This window comes from Lycorma delicatula, chromosome 7, assembly GCF_047948215.1.
Source record: "Lycorma delicatula isolate Av1 chromosome 7, ASM4794821v1, whole genome shotgun sequence".
NCBI classification, from domain to species: domain Eukaryota; kingdom Metazoa; phylum Arthropoda; class Insecta; order Hemiptera; family Fulgoridae; genus Lycorma; species Lycorma delicatula.
The window spans coordinates 112,800,267-112,819,451 of record NC_134461.1 but is presented as its reverse complement, the minus strand read 5'-3'; the positions used below and the strand labels follow the sequence as shown (position 1 = coordinate 112,819,451).

Here is a 19,185-nt window from a genome sequence, read left to right as displayed (position 1 = left end):
ATGTCTTCAAAATTAAATATAAGGCGTTCTTTCCTGGCACACTTGCCCAACTTCCAATTGATGTAAATTTAAAACTCCACTCGAACTGTGGCTTACCGTTATTTAATACTTGTAGATACATGCCAATGCAATGATACCACCGATACGAAGTATCTAGGAGTAGTGATAAATCTAAATCTTAAATGGGAGCCTCATATATGCTTTACTTTCGATACGTTACAATTTTCCTCTTACTCCTTCTACAAGGCTTCAAAACTACTTACTATTCATTCTACAAGAATTAAAAACTTTATATTATGCATTGGTAAATCTAATATTGCAATCCGACATTGCCTGTCGGGGTGGAACTTATGATTGGAATATCGATAAACTATCTAGTACCCCAAAAAAATCATAAAAACAATTTTAAATAAGCCTAGATTATACGCTGGTGCAAATATTTTTAGAGATTTTAATGTGATGGCGGTCAGACAGGTTTACATTAAAAATTTATTAAGATATCTTTATAGATATAGGAACAATATCGAAGTGGAGAGCTGGAATGATTTATATAACCTTAGAAGACGTATAAGACTGAATTTTCTAACATAACTACCACAACCACATAAAATATATCAGCACCAAGCTTATTAATACGATCCCTTGTCACCTTACTCAGGAGAGAAGCAATAAAAATGTTATCTTAACGTTGATCAAAGAAAATGAATAATCGAACTTTTTTTTAAATTAATAACAGCTTAAAACTCTTTAATATATTAGGTTAATTATCCTACTTATTAATTATTATCATTAATTTAACTTAAATCCGTAAGTTTATTGTTAAAGGGAGGAATGAATTATTGTTAATATAATCTAATAGTTATAAAAATCCAGAAATGTTTACTATTATTATAAATGTTTCTATTATTCAATGTTGTATTGATATTTATTTATCAATGTATCCGATACTTTTAATTTGTGTAATGAGTTAAAATTAGTTGTCAATCTAATGCTGTATATAAATTTCCTGCTTCAAAGTTTATAATTGTAAGTTGTTGGAAGTCTCTAGTACGATAAATAAGTAATAAAATAAATTGCAAAAAATATAATAAAAGATTACTACCACCGGCGAACAAGGGTTGTTTTGTTCATCTGCCGGTTAGTGGCAACTAACATTGTATCTTTCGTAAGTTATTGAACTTTCTGTAAACGTATTAAAATTTGTGGCATTTAATAAATAAATAAAAAAATAAATATAGAATACTTATGATTTGTAAAACGTTCAAGTAATTTAAATGAAACGATAGGAGAAAAACTTTAGATAACTAAACCTTGTACGAAGCCATTTTATCCTAAAAACAAAGATAAATTAGGTACCCTAACGCAGAAGTAGCACGCACTTAAGTAGTCCAGTTAATTGAAAAGAACCCTTTTCTGCTCTAAAGCACGTCTCTTTAATTTCTTTATTTGAAAGAGTCTCAGATTAAAGAAAATAAACATTTTTTTAAAGACTACTTTGAACAAAACATTATAACTTTGAACAAAATAACATTAAGAAGTATTATATTAAATAAAAAAACTACTATTATGAAAGAAATTAAAGTACATTTATACGCATATCTTTCTTTTGCTGTTTAGCCTACAGAACCACCCTAAGGTATTACTTCTGAGGATGAATGAAGACAATATGTATGAATTTAACTGAAGTGTAGTCTTTTATAGCTTCTGGTCAACCATTCCTGGGATGAGGGGTTAATTCAATCCCAACCACCAAAGAACATTGATATCTCCTCGTATAAAAGTGCCTTTACTAGGATTTGAACCTTAGAACTCTCGACTTCGAAATCAGCTGATTTGCGATGACGAGTTCATTATTAGACCAACCCGGCGGGTTTACACGCATATCTGCGTCAAGTATTCGTACCACCTTCATATGAAATTGTATGAGGACTATTTTAAAAACTTTTCAATTATAAACATCTTTTCTATACTGAGTACTGCTTACCTTTCTTACCTTCATTCTTTTATCACTTGTTGACGCGTTTCGGAAACTTTCCATTGTTAAAATTTATTGTACTCAATTTTTGACAATGGAATCGTTCCGAAACGCGTCAAAAAGTGATAAAAGAATGAAGCTAAGAAAGATCAGCAGTACTGAACATAGAAATTATAGTGCGATCTTAGCAGTAAAGTTTATAGTTTTATTATCTTAACAATTAGACTGCTTCTCTTGGTAATTACCGCTAAAATTGAATTAAAAATTTAGTCTTATCAATCAAAGAGCTTCAAAATACTTTCGAGGTTGCTTGCAACGAAATATTTTCATAAATTTCTGTGTTAAAACGTCATGAATATTTAGTCCGAATGGTGTAGTGAATGACAAAGTAAATCTACTCTAATTTCCTAGCAAATGACATTTCACAACAGTAGAATGTGGACACGCGGTTTTGTACAATACTTTAATACTCATAATCCAAATATTTGTAGAATGTGGACATGCTTATTGTGTAACACTAACACTCATAAGCTAAATAGTTACTTACAAAACAATACTTTGAAGCAATTCAAAATGAGATGTTCAATAAACTTTAAAATTTTTTTTTAAATTTTTATCAGAGGTGATCCGGAATGCTCCGTCATTCACACTCCATTGACCGTTCTCTGATACTTCTCACACATAATAATCAGCAAACAGATCCAATAAATTTCAGTAGTATCGCGTTTTGAAATTTAACCATGGTAACCATAGGGAACCCACCAGGTTAGTCTAGTGATGAGTGCGTCTTCCCAAAGGGAAGACTACAAAACTTATTCTAAAAGAAAACTTTAACTTGCAAGTATGCCAATTCCTGTAATAGAAATTACTGAATAGTTGTTTCTTTTAAGCTAATTATTATTTATTTCCATAAATAACGGATTTAACATCACTCACTTATCCGTTTAAGTATTAATAATTTACCTTAATAATATTATTTATTGTTTTAAAATTTCTAATTTCATTAATTCGTTATAAAAAAAGTTCGATTAATTATTGTATGAAAATTTCAACACAACAATATAATAAATTTAGACTATTTTCTTCATATTAAATCCTTTAATATAATTAAGTTAATCTAGGCCAACTTTTTAGAATTATATCCGATTTAAAAATGTTAGCCAAGTTTTAATCAGAGCATTTAAAATTCATTGCAGGGAAATTAAATATGAATAAGTGATATTAAACCGAGTTTTAACATTAAAGAAATAAATACCTAACCTTATTTTAAGTTCTTAACTATAAATATTTTTAAAATATATAATCCAGGTTATTCAATAAAAAGGTTCAAAATATGTGGAAAATCGTTATCAAAAGATAAAAAATAACTAATGAAAACAATCTAAAAGACTAATCTGATATCTCCTTTCACTTTCTCTTTCAATACAATCTACTTTTACCTTTCCATCATAAGTGTTGTTTTTACTTTATGCCAGGAACCTTATTTTTCTTTCCGTTTATCTATTCGTTTCTTTCTGATCTCTTACCTCTCTGCTTCATCTACTGAAGCTTTGTTGTCAAACCTTTTCTTATGTTAATCCGGTAAAAATTCTTCATTATCATTCTTTAAAATTAGTTTCTCTTTTTTTCCTCTACTTTCAGTAGAGGTGGAATTTCGAACAATTAATGTAATTGAGTTTGCTATTCTGTTACCATTTTTTATTTCATACTGCTTCATTAAAAACAAATTTTAAAAGTTTTATTTACTTTTTATTGGCTGTATTTATACTTATTTTCTCAGAAATTAATTCTCTTATCAGATTTGTTACTAAATCTTCTGCATTTATTAGTCATTTAACAAAGCTATTGTACTACAAACCTAAAAATAAAACATGTTTTTCGACAACGACGTTTTTTTAATCGGATATCTTAATAACTACTAGGGTTACAGTTTTGGAATCTATTTTATCCTATTTCTCAGCTCAAATTACATAAGAAATCACCAACTCTTTTTCATTGATTTGGGTCCCAAAAATTACAATAGGGATTCTTTTTATTAGAAGAGCTGAAATTTGGGCGAAGTATTTCGCAAGCCGAAAATCGAAAATAAAGAGTTTCCAGACCTATGTTTATACGAACCTTTTTCATTATTTTCATCAGTAAAATATCCCCGTGAATGTTTATCAGTTTTTTTATGCAACACTATGTAATTATGTATTCTGTATTCATATACAATTCGTAAAGGGATTTCAATGGAAACCCTATCTTCATGTCATTGTTTTTATATATTCAAATTTACTTATGGTGCGGTAACGTGGAACCAGTTGTAAATTAAATACTGCGGCAAAAACAATTTGATAAAGCCAATAGGATTTTCCTTATATAATTTTCTACAATGAGGGTCAACTTATATCTTCTACTGATGGGTAGTAAATTACAGTGCAGTTTTACCGCCCTTTTTTTACTAACTGTAAGCACAATTAAGAGAAAAATTTTACAGAAGATTTTTAGAAGGGATTATTAAATAGTAGGAAATGATAAATCAAATACACAAATACTACCGTTTCTGTTAACCATCAAAACTAAACACACAATATTAAGTAGATTTCATAAGAAAGCTTTCTATTGTAATGGGGACCATACATATTATATTTTTTTTAAATTTTCTTCTTTTTGTATTTATCTTTTCTTTTAAAATGTAATCTATTTACCGATGAATGGTTTAACAATTGAAATTTTGAAATTGAAATTTTCTGGAAGTCGAATCTTGGTCCCCATTACAGCAGGAAGCATTCTTATGAAATCTACTTAATATTGTGTGTTTAGTTTTGATGGTTAACAGAACTTCCGGAAAGTTTCGACATATCTTCGCGTTTCACATCCCCCAGACCCGAAAAGCAGCTTCAGTTCAAAAGTTTATATATATATATATAATATATGGACATGATAACTGCCGTAATTTTGCACCAATCACTTTCAAATTTATACATAAAATATAACGACCCAAAATCTCGATCAAATTCGTTAATGAGCAAAATCGGACCATGATGGTGGAAATGGGGGGGCTTTTTCGAAAAGACAAAATATAACTTTCTTATTAAGTAAAATATTGAATTCGTTTAAAGTTCCTACTGTTTTTTTTGGATAAATGGCTAAAACTTATTTAAGTAAAGTTTTTTCATATCTCCAACCACTGGCTTAAGGGATTTCGAAGACCAAAAACTCATACCTCCTTTAATAGGCACAGTATCGAATCGGTATAAAGTGGTCGTTAGTCCTCTAAACATTATCTAAAACTTTTGTCTGAAACAATTTTTGAAATTACCAACCCTTACGGAAAAATGTTGCTGGAATCGTAAGAAGATGGGGCTTGTCTTATGCTAAACATGTGAAACATTTTTTCACATGCAGCCATTGCCGTATCGAGTAAATTTGAAGTTTTTCTTAACTTTAAGGAGGAAATCTTTTTTATCCCCTACTTAGCACCGGTGAAATCTACCTTCTCCTTCCGGGGTGCCAAAAGGGATTTTTTTTAACGTTTTACATTCCTATATGTTAGACTAATTATGAAATAAATTTGTCATATATTTTTTTTCTCCTTTTTACGGGTAGTAATTCCTCTGGGTGCATCTTAATGTTATTTCTATGTTCATTTGACTATTTTTTAAAATTCCTTCCACCTGTTTTAAATTGATTGATACAGTCTCTTTATTTTTACATAAATACAATTCCAAGTTGTACATATTAAATAAAAACGCCCAAGAACCGTTAAAAACCCGTTATTCAATATATTTATTTTAAATGAGAGAATAATTGCAATTATGCAATCACTTTTTGAGTCTTTCACAACATTTCGTTCTGTAATAAATAAATGATGATAGAATTTTGAAAACATTAAAACCTACATATTATTAAAAACTAATACAACGTAATAAGAAAGTTAACCGATATCTCATCCCATACAACATAAGCGGACTTAATGATCATAACTGAAAAACAGAAATTTATTTTGTTCTGAGTGAATTTAAAAACGAAATAAAATATTACTGATATTTTAATAACCTTACCTACTATAATATTAAATCCCTGAAGATATGGACAAACCTCTTTTTATTCCGCTCATAAACAGGAATAATGCAACGGGTCACTTCTATAACCTGAAGCTACATTACTTGTATTTATATGAAAATAGAAAAATAAAATATTCAACGCATCTACAACAGCTATAAAACGTAGTGCATCACACCCTTTTACACTATAAGTTACATAATAAAGTCTGTCTTTCAAGCTTCCTTGGAACCATTTGCATAAAGAAAATAAAAAAAAAAAAAAAAACATCGTAACTGTGAAAGATCATAAAATGAAGCATTTTGAAACTTTTAAAATGTTTTCTTAAGCAAGATAAAAAAATCAAAATTTACTAAACAAAATGATTTATATCATTTAAATTTCCTCTTTAGCAATCTATATTCTAATATTGCTATTGAATAAAAAATGAAACATTTAATCGTTTATTTTGGACTAATAATGTTGAAAATAGAAACTTTTTTGAGTTTACCATAACTAATTAAAAAAAAAAAGTTATGATAACAGTTCGTCCACAATTAATTCCGGTATGGCTAATTCTTTTGAAACGAAAAGACAGATGAAAGAAGGGATAAATACAGAGATGGTTAACGTTTTTCAAATAAACGTATAAATCCGTTCAAAACTTTTTCTCTTGTGGAATTTTACAATTTATTTTCACAATTTTGCACAATTAGTTCAACTAATTCAAAATATTTTTAATGATGCAATTAGTTTTTGAAACTTAAAGCAGGCATTCAAAGTAGAATGCCTAATTTGAATTTGGATGGTTTTAGACTCGATTTCGGAATAAATTAATAAAAAAAATAATAAATAATTGTAACTGATCACGTTCCATTTAATCAATTATTCTTTTATTTTCCTTAATTAAAATAACAGTGTTTGAATGTTTGAAATTTTGCTTTAACGAAGCAAAGATATAACAAAAATGGTAGAAGATTAAAAACTTTACTTTAAACACTTTTAAATATATTTCTCTTTATAAACATTTATAACTGTGCAATTTATGAAACTATGCTTAAAGATAAAACCACTAAATAAACAAAGATGTGACATATATATATATATATATATATATATATATATATATATATAAAGAAAGTTTTAAACCACCTTAGTTACTCTCACAAGAAAAATGTGAAAATATCAACATGAAATACGCGTATATACTTTACAGACTTTAGCAGCTATTAAGCATCATTTTTTCTCCTGTAACTTTTTCACTTCAAAAACTTATTTCCATAAAAAAAGTGAAAAGCTATAAAATAATAAATCATATTTTAATTTTGAATTAAAAAAAAAAAATCATAATATAAAGGAAGTGTACGTAAAACAAATCAAATGTCTAAAACATATATTAAATACGAAACAAATAATCTGCGTTAAAAAAATTATTAAGCAATTTTAAAGTTACGTTATTATACATTTTTCAAACAAAAATTTCATCCTTAATCCCTAAAAAAAAATCCCATACAACCTAATTTCTAAAAAAGGACAACCGCCGGCCTCCGTGACGCGAGTAGTAGCGTCTCCGCCTTTCATCCGGAGGTCCCGGGTTCGAATCCCGGTCAGATATGGCATTTTCACAAACGTTACAAATCATTAATCTCATCCTCTTCAGCAATACCAAACGGTGGTCCCGGAGGTTAAACAAACAAACAAAAGGTAGGAGTACCAAAAATTTACGCAGTTATCTTAATAGTTCTAAAATTATTTAACAAGTAAAAATTAATAAAAATATTCAAAAACCGTTAAATATATTTTTTTGAAAAATTTACCTTACGGTTTGTGCTAATATTAAAACAAATATTTTGGAGCTATATGATCGGTATTTCGTTAAAGTAGGGGTAGCGTCTTTGATTTTCATCCAAATTATTTAGGGTTCGAATCCCAGTCATTGCCCTTTTTTGTACGCTATAAGAATTAATTTTTCATTTATTATTTGTAGTTGAGCTATCAGCCCTGCTGTGTTTAAAACAAAAATCTTCAATATTACATAAGATAAAGTGTTATTAATCTTCTTTTTTTTTAGCTAGAAGTTTGCTAGGTGAAATCAAATTGATTTTGTAACTTTTTGTGAATTTGTTCACGGGTAACTAACCTTGGAATAACTAACAATATTAACATCGGGTCAGTTTCATGGAAACAAATTACGAAATATTGTGGCTTAAACATATTCCAACTTTTAAAAAAAATTATTATTTCATAATTTAAGGATTATTTTACATTGAAAATTCTAATCAACTTTCTGAAATATGTTATAGCAAGATCTTGTCCATTAACAGCGGGGACCAAACAGCGATAGAATATTCTTAGATGCGATAATGTGAGCTTTTAAGCCTTAAACAATTTAACTTAAACGAACCAATTCCTAAATTTTCCTAAATACCGATGTTTAGAATCCTAAGATTATATATGTAATTTTTTTTTATCTCACTGTTCGTGTATCTACAATCGGTTCCGATTAAGGAACCACAAATAAGTTGCATTACAAAAAGTACGTGAAGAGGAGTGTCCAGCGAACACCATCTACAAAGCGTCTATAAATAAATTACATATACATAAAAGTCTGTATATCAATAAACACACTTTCATTCATTGGGATCACAAAAATTCAAAAGATCACAACAGTATAATGGAAAACAAATCAAAAAAGAATCCACAATATTATTAAACAATAGATAGAGATAAACAAAATAACATAAGTTCACTGATAGAAACAGAAGGGCGCTTGGCTCTACTCACTAAAGCATAGTAAAGACGTTTATCACATATCTGACACCGAACCAATTCAAGTGTCTTAGAAATCTGAAATATAGCACTTGTTGGCGTTTCAGTCGTCGGATACCTTCAATGTTTTGTAGAAGACTAATTGCTAGAAAGATCACTTGACTACTCACTAAAGCATAGTAAAGACGTTTATCACGTATCTGACACCGAACCAGTTCAAGTGTCTTAGAAATCTGAAATATAGCACTTGTTGGCGTTTCAGTCGTCGGATACCTTCAATGTTTTGTAGAAGACTAATTGCTAGAAAGATCACTTGACTACTCACTAAAGCATAGTAAAGACGTTTATCACGTATCTGACACCGAACCAGTTCAAGTGTCTTAGAAATCTGAAATATAGCACGTGTTGCCGTTTCAGTCGTCGGACACCTTCAATGTTTTCTAGAAGACTAATTGCTAGGAAGATTACTTGACTACTCACTAAAGCATAGTAAAGACGTTTACATAGTAAAGACGTTGCATAGTAAAGACACCGAACCAGTTCAAGTGTCTTAGAAATCTGAAATATAGCACGTGTTGGCGTTTCAGTCGTCGGGACACCTTCAATATTTTGTAGCAGACTAACTGCTAGAAAGATCACATGACTGACTAATCTCTATTTGTAATTTAAATCAACCGTTTAATCTCGTCAATCCAAGACAGTCGTCGTGAATTTCCTCATTCCGAGCTAACCACGGTGCCTAACGGGCTAACGGTGCCTCTGTAATGGATCTCGGCAATTTGTATATTGGATAATGGATAATTATATATTGGATAATTTGTATAATGGATCTCACCAATGTATATTCTCAACGTTACTTTTTCACGCCATGCCCATAGTTGTATGCCATATATCCATATATTATAATCATCTTATATAACTAAAGTTTATTGAACATTCACAACTGCTAATTACTACCTAAAAACTAATAAAACCTATTTTTGGTTTTAACCTGCTTCCTTTTCTCTTTCACGTGGTACTCCCACGTTAAACGACGATCAAGGTGGAATCTAAGGTACCGAATCCGGTTTCAGAGTGTGGAATGACGACCGTATTTAAAATTTTAATTTAAAAAAGTGAAATCTAATTTCGTTACTAGAGCTAGTTATAATCCTATGTTGTGCTATTTATTATTTTATCCTATTATTTGAAAACAATGATTTTTAAAAATAAGTAGATCCATTGAATTAAAAAAATAAATGTTTATAATAACTAAGATATATTTTATTAATAAAAAAAGATAAATTAAAAAAAATTGGTTGAAAGAAATATAGTTGTAATAAATCAAAAGTTGTAGTTACATACCTGTAAGAAATAATATCAGTAAACATATAAATATAATGTTTTAATATATTAATGTAAAACGAATTTAATATATTTAAATAAAAACTTAAATTTTGGTTAAAGAAAAAATCTACATGGCAGTTAAAATTAAATGTTAGTCATGTATTTTTACCAAGCTACAGTTATCCTACTTTGTAAGGGATATAGATTGTAAGGATTTTGATATAGATTCTCCTTTTTAAATGAGCTACTTCACCCTCAAGTAAATTTGGGTTGCAATGATCAAAAAAAGATTGATAAGCATTGCATTTCAATATGAGTTGAATTTATTAATGTTAAAGATATTTCGATAATAAAATATAAAACTTTTGACATTCTATCATATTTACTATTTTTTTTTTTTGTATTTATATCATCAAATAAGCTTGAAGCTTGTGCGTGGGTTATGTAAATGAAATTTTGTAGCATGTAAAAATACCATGCGTGACTGGGATTAGACCCGGGACCTCCGGAGGAAAGGCCGAAACGCTACCGTTCCGCCACGGGGATCGGTAGATTAATCTGTAACATCTCTAAATTGTGGTATTTTAAATGATAGCGACACAAATCAAAATCTGTAAAAGCTGATTGTTAAATAAATCATAAAATTTTACACAAAAATTAATTTATGTTAAATATAAATTATTATTTATTAACTAAATTGTGTGTATAAAATAAAAAGCGAAATCTTTTTAAAAGCTAAAGCCAGATTTTAAGAATTACAATTAAAAAAACTAAAATATCAATCTACTATTAATACTACACTGTTACTGAAGGAATAAATTTTAAATGTTAAAGAATGTATTTTGTAAATCAGGAATTAAGGGATAAAGGAATTCCCTTACCATGAGGTACCTTGCTCTTGATGTCCTTAGTAGAAACATTAAATTCGTTTAGAAAGAAGTAGGCTACCGTAGAAATTCCTTCAATAACAAAAATATTTATCAGTAGCTTATATAACTAAATTCTTATTTTATTATTTAATGACTTCTTTAAAATACGTTTTCATAAATTCATAACATTAAAATTGTTTTATTTTTAAATTTGTTTTATTCTCAAATAATTAAAAAATGTAATATCTATGGAAACGAATTATAACAAAAGTTCATTTTTTGTAATGTTGGTGGAAGACTATGAACATATCGCTAATAAAAGATATAGGCAATTAATTTTAAATCGTTAAAATTATGGACAAAAATAAAGCAAAATTTATTCGAAAATATTTTAATAAATAAATCTTCTAAGCAAATTACCTTAATATCATCCAAATAAGTACTCTGAATTTTAATAAAACGATAATTTTTACAGTCTTGTAATAAGATAGATTATAAAAACAAACACTCATATCATAACTTTCTTTGTTCTTACGGTAACGTATTTAAAAAATTGATATCCAGATAGAAAGATTGCTATCAGGTAAATCATTTGTATTTAAAAAATCATTTTAACTTAACTAATCTTAACATTTATTTATTTAGAAAAGAATCTCTTATATAAATAGTTTGATATTAACATGACAAAAAAAACGCTCAGTTGGTAATTTAGTATAGGGATAACGGCGCTGTAAATCAGTTTCAAGCGGTTTCAATTCCCGACAGAGTTATATTATCACTTATCATATTTGTTATATCATAAGAAAATAACAAATGTCCGTTATATAGTAGAAAATTGCATTCCTTTGAATTTGTTCATTGAGTAATATATTTTGGCAGTTTTATGCACTGCTTGATCAAGATATTAGCTTCGTACATAAATAATTGAGCTATATGAACCTCAGACTATCTCGCCAATAGCATGTATTTTATCATACTAATCGTCAAAAAATTTATTATATGAAGAGGAAGCTTCCAGTACTTCCTGGTTGTATTAAAAAACGCTATTTACTACAAACTAAATTTCACAATCGAATACATCTAAACAACTTATAATAAATATGAACATTATATATAACAATATTATGTTCATACCTAAATTTCTGGAAATAATTACTAATTGAGTAAATGTCTTCCTTGGAAAAAAATTAATGCTATAGTAGATTAAAAATGGATGACGTCACCAATGTAAGCACGTAATCTATTATAATGAGAAATAAACGATATAATCGTTCGATATTCAATAATATCTCATAAATGAGAAATACTTTTTATAAAATACAATAATGATTTGACACAAACATTTGCGGTTTTGTGCTTAATAATTATATTTTTAAATGAAATTGAATTTTGTTGCGAAATTTTTCTCGTATCGGCTTAAATGAGGGTTTTTGGCTATTTAGTTAGCTAGAGGATAAATTTTAACTATATATTTATAAATATTATGGAATATAGTGAGAATGAACATTTCGGGCTGAAAAGTAATATTGAAAGTAAAATTAATGCGCGCTATTAATATAAATTGGAGTGTCGCTTTATATGGAAGTGAAACTTGAACAATCGGAGTATCTGAGAAGAAAAGATTAGAAGCTTTTGAAATGTGGTGCTATAGGAGAATGTTAAAAATCAGATGGGTGGATAAAGTGACAAATGAAAAGGTATTGCGGCAAATAGATGAAGAAAGAAACATTTGGAAAAATATAGTTAAAAGAAGAGACAGACTTATAGGCCATATACTAAGGCATCCTGGAATAGTCGCTTCGATATTGGAAGGACAGGTAGAAGGAAAAAATTGTGTAGGCAGGCCACGTTTGGAATATGTAAAACAAATTGTTAGGGATGTAGGATGTAGAGGGTATACTGAAATGAAACGACTAGCACTACATAGGCAATCTTGGAGAGCTGCATCAAACCAGTCAAATGACTGAAGACAAAAAAAAAAAAAAATTAATATAAAAAATGTCCGAGTTATAATACCTTATTTATAATAAACAAAGTAATATAAATAAATTTTGTTGAATAAAGGAGTTTCAATTGATTGAAAGTACTAGAAGAAGAAAGAGAAAAAATTAAGGAAGAATGTAAACAGATAAATAAATTAAAAACATAACAACCGAGAAAAATAAAAATGGTTTGAATTTTTAGAATAGCATAAGGATTTTGAAATCAAAGCAGTTCTGGAAATTAAATAATATTTGAGGGAATAGATCTTTCTTTTTGGAGATCATAACGGTTGAATGATCAAGGGATTGATGGGGGGTCAGTTATTGTAAAGTCAGGACAACTTTTGACCCCGCTATAAATACTACCCCTTCACTCACTCATTCTCTCACTCGCTCTCTGTGTGTGTGCGCGCGCGCACAGAGAGAGATAGGGTGAGAGAGTGAGCGCGCGCGTGTGTGTGTATTTTAACAGAGCTTATGAGTGAAGAGTGCTTTACGGTGCTATTCCGTTTTGTAGTGAGAAACGCGATATTATTCTGTTTGCGGTTACGAGTTGGAAGCTACTCTGAGTTCATTGCGAACCGGGAAAACGGATTCATTATATATTATTGAATACGTAAATTATTCCTTTTTTAAATAACAGAAGCAATTAATCCACGTATGTACAAAGTTTATTATAGAGCTTTTAATTGTTATCTTATTGCCGTAATTACTTATTCATTTTTGTAAGTTAATATAAAGTACAATCAGAAGTATTGTTTGTGGTATGTTTTGTAAATTAGATATTCAATCTAATTAAGAGTAATTAGACTAATTAAATTATACATTTGTACGAATTTTAACGTGCATTATCTCTTAAGTGTACTTTGTCGAACTGATATAAGCAATGTATACAGATATATATCAGGCGAATTGTAGAATCATTTTTTTAAAGAAAAACCTAATCAGTTTGTCAAACGCCGTTGTTTAGTTAAACTATATTCTAAAATTTGCTTAAAATATTAAGAATTTTCTAAAATGCTCTAATCATATTCTAAAAACGCTGTTTGTTCAGTGTAGTACACCAAAATATCTTAAAAATTGTATGAAATACAAATCTCTGGGTATTGATTCATTAGCTTCAAAATAATCCGATTTTCTACTTTCACTGAAATCAGGTTTTATTTCTGCTACAAAACTACATATTTTAATAATACTATTTTACGATTGGTACATAGTTTCATAATTCTAATTAATAATTCGTTGAATTAAAGGATCATGAATAATTTATCATAACATTTCTGAGAATTTCGGTCTCCAGTTTGAAAATAGTTCAGTCTTCATGTAATCGTAGAAACACAACGTTGACTTACTTTGGTGTTTCGCAGCGAGGTGCAGTGTTATATAAGTTAATTATTATTACAGTTATCTTCAAAGTATGTAAAAATGTTTAAAAAAATTATTGAAAAAATTATAAAAATAGACGAATAAAAATATTCAAGTAAAATTAAATAAATAATTTTTTAAGTGATAAAATTCTTGGATGTATTCTTATTTATTGATAAGTTAGAAGGAACTAAAACAAATATTTCAAACTATATTTCTATTAAAAATACGTTTACTACAAATAGGTGAATAAAATTAGTTTTGTAGTTTTATCTATAAATACCGATATCTTTTTTTGACAACTTGCAACAATCTATTTAAAGATTTTGGCAAAGCCTAGACTTAGTGACGTCGAATCAATACATTAAACCTCTCGTTGGCTCTAATATTTTTAATAAATATTATAATTTATATTAAAAACAGCTGTAAGAACCTGAATGGAGTCCTACTAAATTTTAATTTAAAAAAAAATACAAATAGAAATTCTTAGACAGAAAAAAAACTACCGTACCGTATATTGGCATGAATCGTAAAAAGGAAACACTCCGTATTATAAGTTATTTCATCCGTTGTGTTTGTTAAATATTTCTCTTTGTGCAACTGTTCATAACAAAATTGTCCATGTGATTTTACAACCATCTTGCATTTTTTGGGGGGATTTAAAGGGTCTCCATTTTACAATCTTGTATTTTTTTATTTTAACCGTTGTATGACATACTCTGTTCATGGAATTCGGACGTTAAAAATCTTTCTACACCAGTTGCATGTTTGTCTTCTCATCTCAGAATAACGTAAAACATTTTAGGGTGGTCTTATTCTATCTTCCAGTCTGTTTTTGTTGAATAAATGAAATTAAAAAAAAATAATTTTATATCTATTACTAATTGAAATAGCTGTTATTAAAAAATAAAAGAATGCAAAAACTATTGGTTGAAAAAATTGGGTTAGCGTAATGAGAAAAGTTAATTTAATTTTTAGAAATTTTTTTTGTATTTTATCATGAAAATTGAGTAACGTTAAGAAATAGTAAAAAAGGATTTTTCGTAAAAAAAAAAATTCCAGGAAAAGTTACATTTAGTAGGTTAATAAAATACTGAGTAGAGAATAAAATAAAACAAACCTCTATTTTTACCTTTATTGTAATACAAGTTATTAAAAATCAAACCAATTAACTTAATTATAGGGTAAACACTATTGTTTATCTACAAAATATTTTTTTTAAATTACAAAATCGTTTTTGTTTCTCTTTCATTTCATAATTCTTTGATAAGAAACGAATAATTCAACAGAATACGATATGAAAAAATAGTCTTGAATTAAAGGAACGTGACAATAAATGAAGAAAATTTTGAATTCTATGGTGCAGAAACGTGAAAAATATTCAGTATTTCTAGTCTCCGTAGCGGAGTGGTAGCGTCTGAGCCTTTCATCCGGAGGTCCTTGTTCGAATCCCGGCCAGGCGTGGCATTTATCATAAGTTACAAATTTCCATCATCAAAAGGCAAAATTACCAAAGCAGTCGATGCCAGTCATCTCAAAAAGCGTGGGTTTGGCGCTATTACCGCCAAACCCACGCGAATTAAATACGGTATGCGCGTGATCTTTAGTTAGAATCATTTAATTAAACGAAAAAATATTATATTTAAAAAAATGATAAAAATTTTTAATTAAGTTTTACGTGTAAGCCGTGTATTAGAAACGACTGTGTTGTCAGCTTTTTTTTATTGTTCTTGCCTTCTATGCTATTCTACAAGTCCTTCCCTAGAAAGAATTCCTTTTTCGTTCCCTCTAGATTCTTCTTTCTTTATTATCTCTCTCCTTCTTTCTCGTAAACCCGTTACATTGGCCCCGTTACAATGTTTTATGCTTTTTACATGCAAAATATTATTTGAATATAATTTCTTATATTCATAATTTTCTGTTATATATCTTTTGTACAATGTTATTGGGGTTTATCATAACTAAATTTCCATTTTACTTTACCAATCAAAAATTACATTCTTTTAACAATATTCTTTTTCCTGTTCAGCCTCCGGTAATTACCGTTCAGATAATACTTCAGAGGATGACATGTATGAGTGTAAATGAAGTGCAGTCTTGTACAGTCTCAGTTCGATCGTTTGTGAGATGTGTGGTTAATTGAAACCCAACCACCAAGGAACACCGGTACCCTCGATCTAGTATTCAAATATTCTTTAACAATATTCTGTCTTTTTAATCTTACTTGCACCCACTAAAATCTTTTAAGGATTGATTTCATTTACACCTTGTGATCTTAAAAAAGATTTTTACGTAAAATAAATGTTGTATGTTATATGTAAAATAAAATTGATCTTATAAATATTTACAGCAGATTTTATGAATTTTTAACTCAAAACAAATTAGTAACGAAGGTAATTTAATAGGTAAAGCACTAAAAAATTAATAGCTAAGTATTTCAAATAAAAATTTTCCAAAATAACAGTATGTACACGTTTTTAGTTATTTCTTAGCGAATTTATGATAATGAATTCTGTTTAGAATTCTCATTACACCTGTGTATACACTCATGTATTCATGAATGTACTTTAGATAAAATTTTAATATTGAAGGAATAGTTTAGAAGTTCAAAAGCTTCTTTTACTCCAGAGTAATAGAATAAAATATAACGGTAAAGTTATAGTATGTTTATATTTTTAAAAACTTTTCCTTTTTAAAAATAATTCGAGATCTAAAATTCAGTACGGGTATTTAAAACATATATTAGCTCTACTTTTACGTGTTCTTCTTACTTATTTAAAGATATGAATGTATCTCAAGGTTAGAGTTAAAAAGTTTTGTTATCTCAGCTATTCAACTTTAGCTATTCCAGCTATTTTAAAATTTCCATTTGCTTTTTGAGGTTTTATGAACGTATAAGAAAGTTTGACTTAGACAGTATGCGGCTTATCTAAATCCTGTTCAATGTAACAATTAATTTTTATTTTTACTTGTATGAAAGAACTAGAATATATTTAATCTTTATTTATATTTTAAGATATATATTTTTTTTATTATAATTTTACTATTAGTAAAGTAAAAAAGAAAAAAAAAACGTTTATAATAAACATTGAAAAATAAATTTGAGAAGAAATTTGTTGTCGTATTATAATGATGCCAAAAAAGTCGGCAATGTATCTAGGATGTATGAGGCGTGTGAGAAAATTAATGAGATTGGTAATACTGCGAGCGATCTGGCAACGCTATGTCTACCGGTCTGTGCTAGACCGGTTTGTTTATCCCTTTCACATGCTTATTACCAGTTTCACCTCCGTTCAGCCAACACATTATTTTTGACAGCGCTATCAGTGAAGTGTGTTACGAAAATGGAGCATCGGAATTTAGAGCAATGTTGTGCAATCAAGTTTTGTGTTAAACTTGGGGAATCCGCGAGTGTGACCTTTGAAAAGTTGAAACAGGCCTACGGGGAACATTGATTATCAAGAGCAAATGTTTTCCGCTGACACAAATCATTTTTGGAAGGCCGAGAACTCGTCGATGTTCAACCTCGCTCAGGGAGACCTTCAACTTTAAAATCTAATAAAAACGTTGAGCGTGTGAGAGTTCTTGTGAGATCAGATCGTCAGTTAACAATAAGGAATATGAGTGAACAGTTAAATTTAAACACTTTCACCGTACATTAAATTTTGACAGACGATTTGGACATGCGAAAGGTTTGTGCGAAATTGGTACCGACAAATCTCACAACGGAACAGAAGAACAATCGAAGAAACGTGTGCATTGATTTTCTTGAGAGGATTGACAATGACCGAGAATTCTTCAGTCGTGTGATCTCAGGTGATGAATTCTGGATATTTGAGTACGATCCTGAAAAAGAGCGAAGAGTGGCACACTCCATTTCCTGGACTGAAAAAATGTCGAATGAACAAAAAAAGATCAAAACCATGCTATTTGCTTTTTTGACAATAGGGGTATTGTGCATAAAGAATTTGTTCCTTCAGGACAAACTGTCAACTAAGTGTTTTATAAAGGTGTCCTTGAAAGGCTCAGGAAAAGAGTCATTCGCGTGAGAACAGATATATGACCGGCGTATTAATGAAATGAGGAGCGAAGTAGTAGATCTCCTTTTGCCTTTTCCAATATGTTAGTATATAATCCAACATTTTAAGTGATATCTCCCTCTCTAAAGACAGGGAACCTCTGCAATAATGACATCACTAAGATTCGTCAGAGTTATAGTAAAAGCTGAGGTAGAAAATGTAAAACCACAAATTAAGTTTAAAAAAATTTAATTAAATGAATTTTATGATGATCATGGGGAAAAATTAATAATATTCATAAATATAATTAGATAAAAACGGATTATTATTCTATTTATTTTTTATAGTAAATATTGCGGAAATTAGCCTTTTGTTTAACTAATCGTAAAAACGTTAGAATAATTATTGTATTATATACTCTTATTGTTCTTATCCGTTTGTTAAATCGAATTTAAAGTTTGTTTTAATGCACTTTGTAACTGGAGTAGTTGGAACTTTATATTAGTAGCTGAAAGTTTAGAGTTTGCTTTGTGATTGAGCTACAGATCATCTACAATAAGTAAAATAATAAAAAAAACTATGCATCTCTTGGTCTTAAAAAATTATGTTTCAGTAAATCAATCAAAAGAATAATCAAAATTTGTTTTGTTTATTCTTTAGAGGAAAGGAATTTACCCAATTAAGGACATTTTCAGTAAATATAATATAAAAATAGCTATAAATAGTAACATAGAAGAAAAAGATAATATACAACAGTAATGTTATATACAAAGTAAAATGTAAATGCTGCAAGCAACATTGGACAAATGGGAAGAAAATAAAAATTAAGATATAATAAACACATGAGAATTTAA

At 28.9% G+C, this 19,185-nt stretch overlaps 1 protein-coding gene and 1 long non-coding RNA gene across 2 annotated transcripts in view; one reads left to right on the top strand and one right to left on the bottom strand.

The window, feature by feature from the left end:
* LOC142327665 (uncharacterized) overlaps positions 1-19,185 on the top strand; it is a 233,589-nt gene that overhangs the window by 156,260 nt on the left and 58,144 nt on the right. The gene's annotated exons all lie outside the window — the stretch shown is intronic.
* Positions 1-19,185, bottom strand: part of LOC142327666 (uncharacterized) — a 57,852-nt gene that overhangs the window by 23,692 nt on the left and 14,975 nt on the right. Inside the window, exon 2 of the long non-coding RNA XR_012757053.1 lies at positions 10,988-11,055. This is a non-coding gene — a long non-coding RNA (uncharacterized LOC142327666). The remainder of the gene's footprint in view (positions 1-10,987; positions 11,056-19,185) is intronic.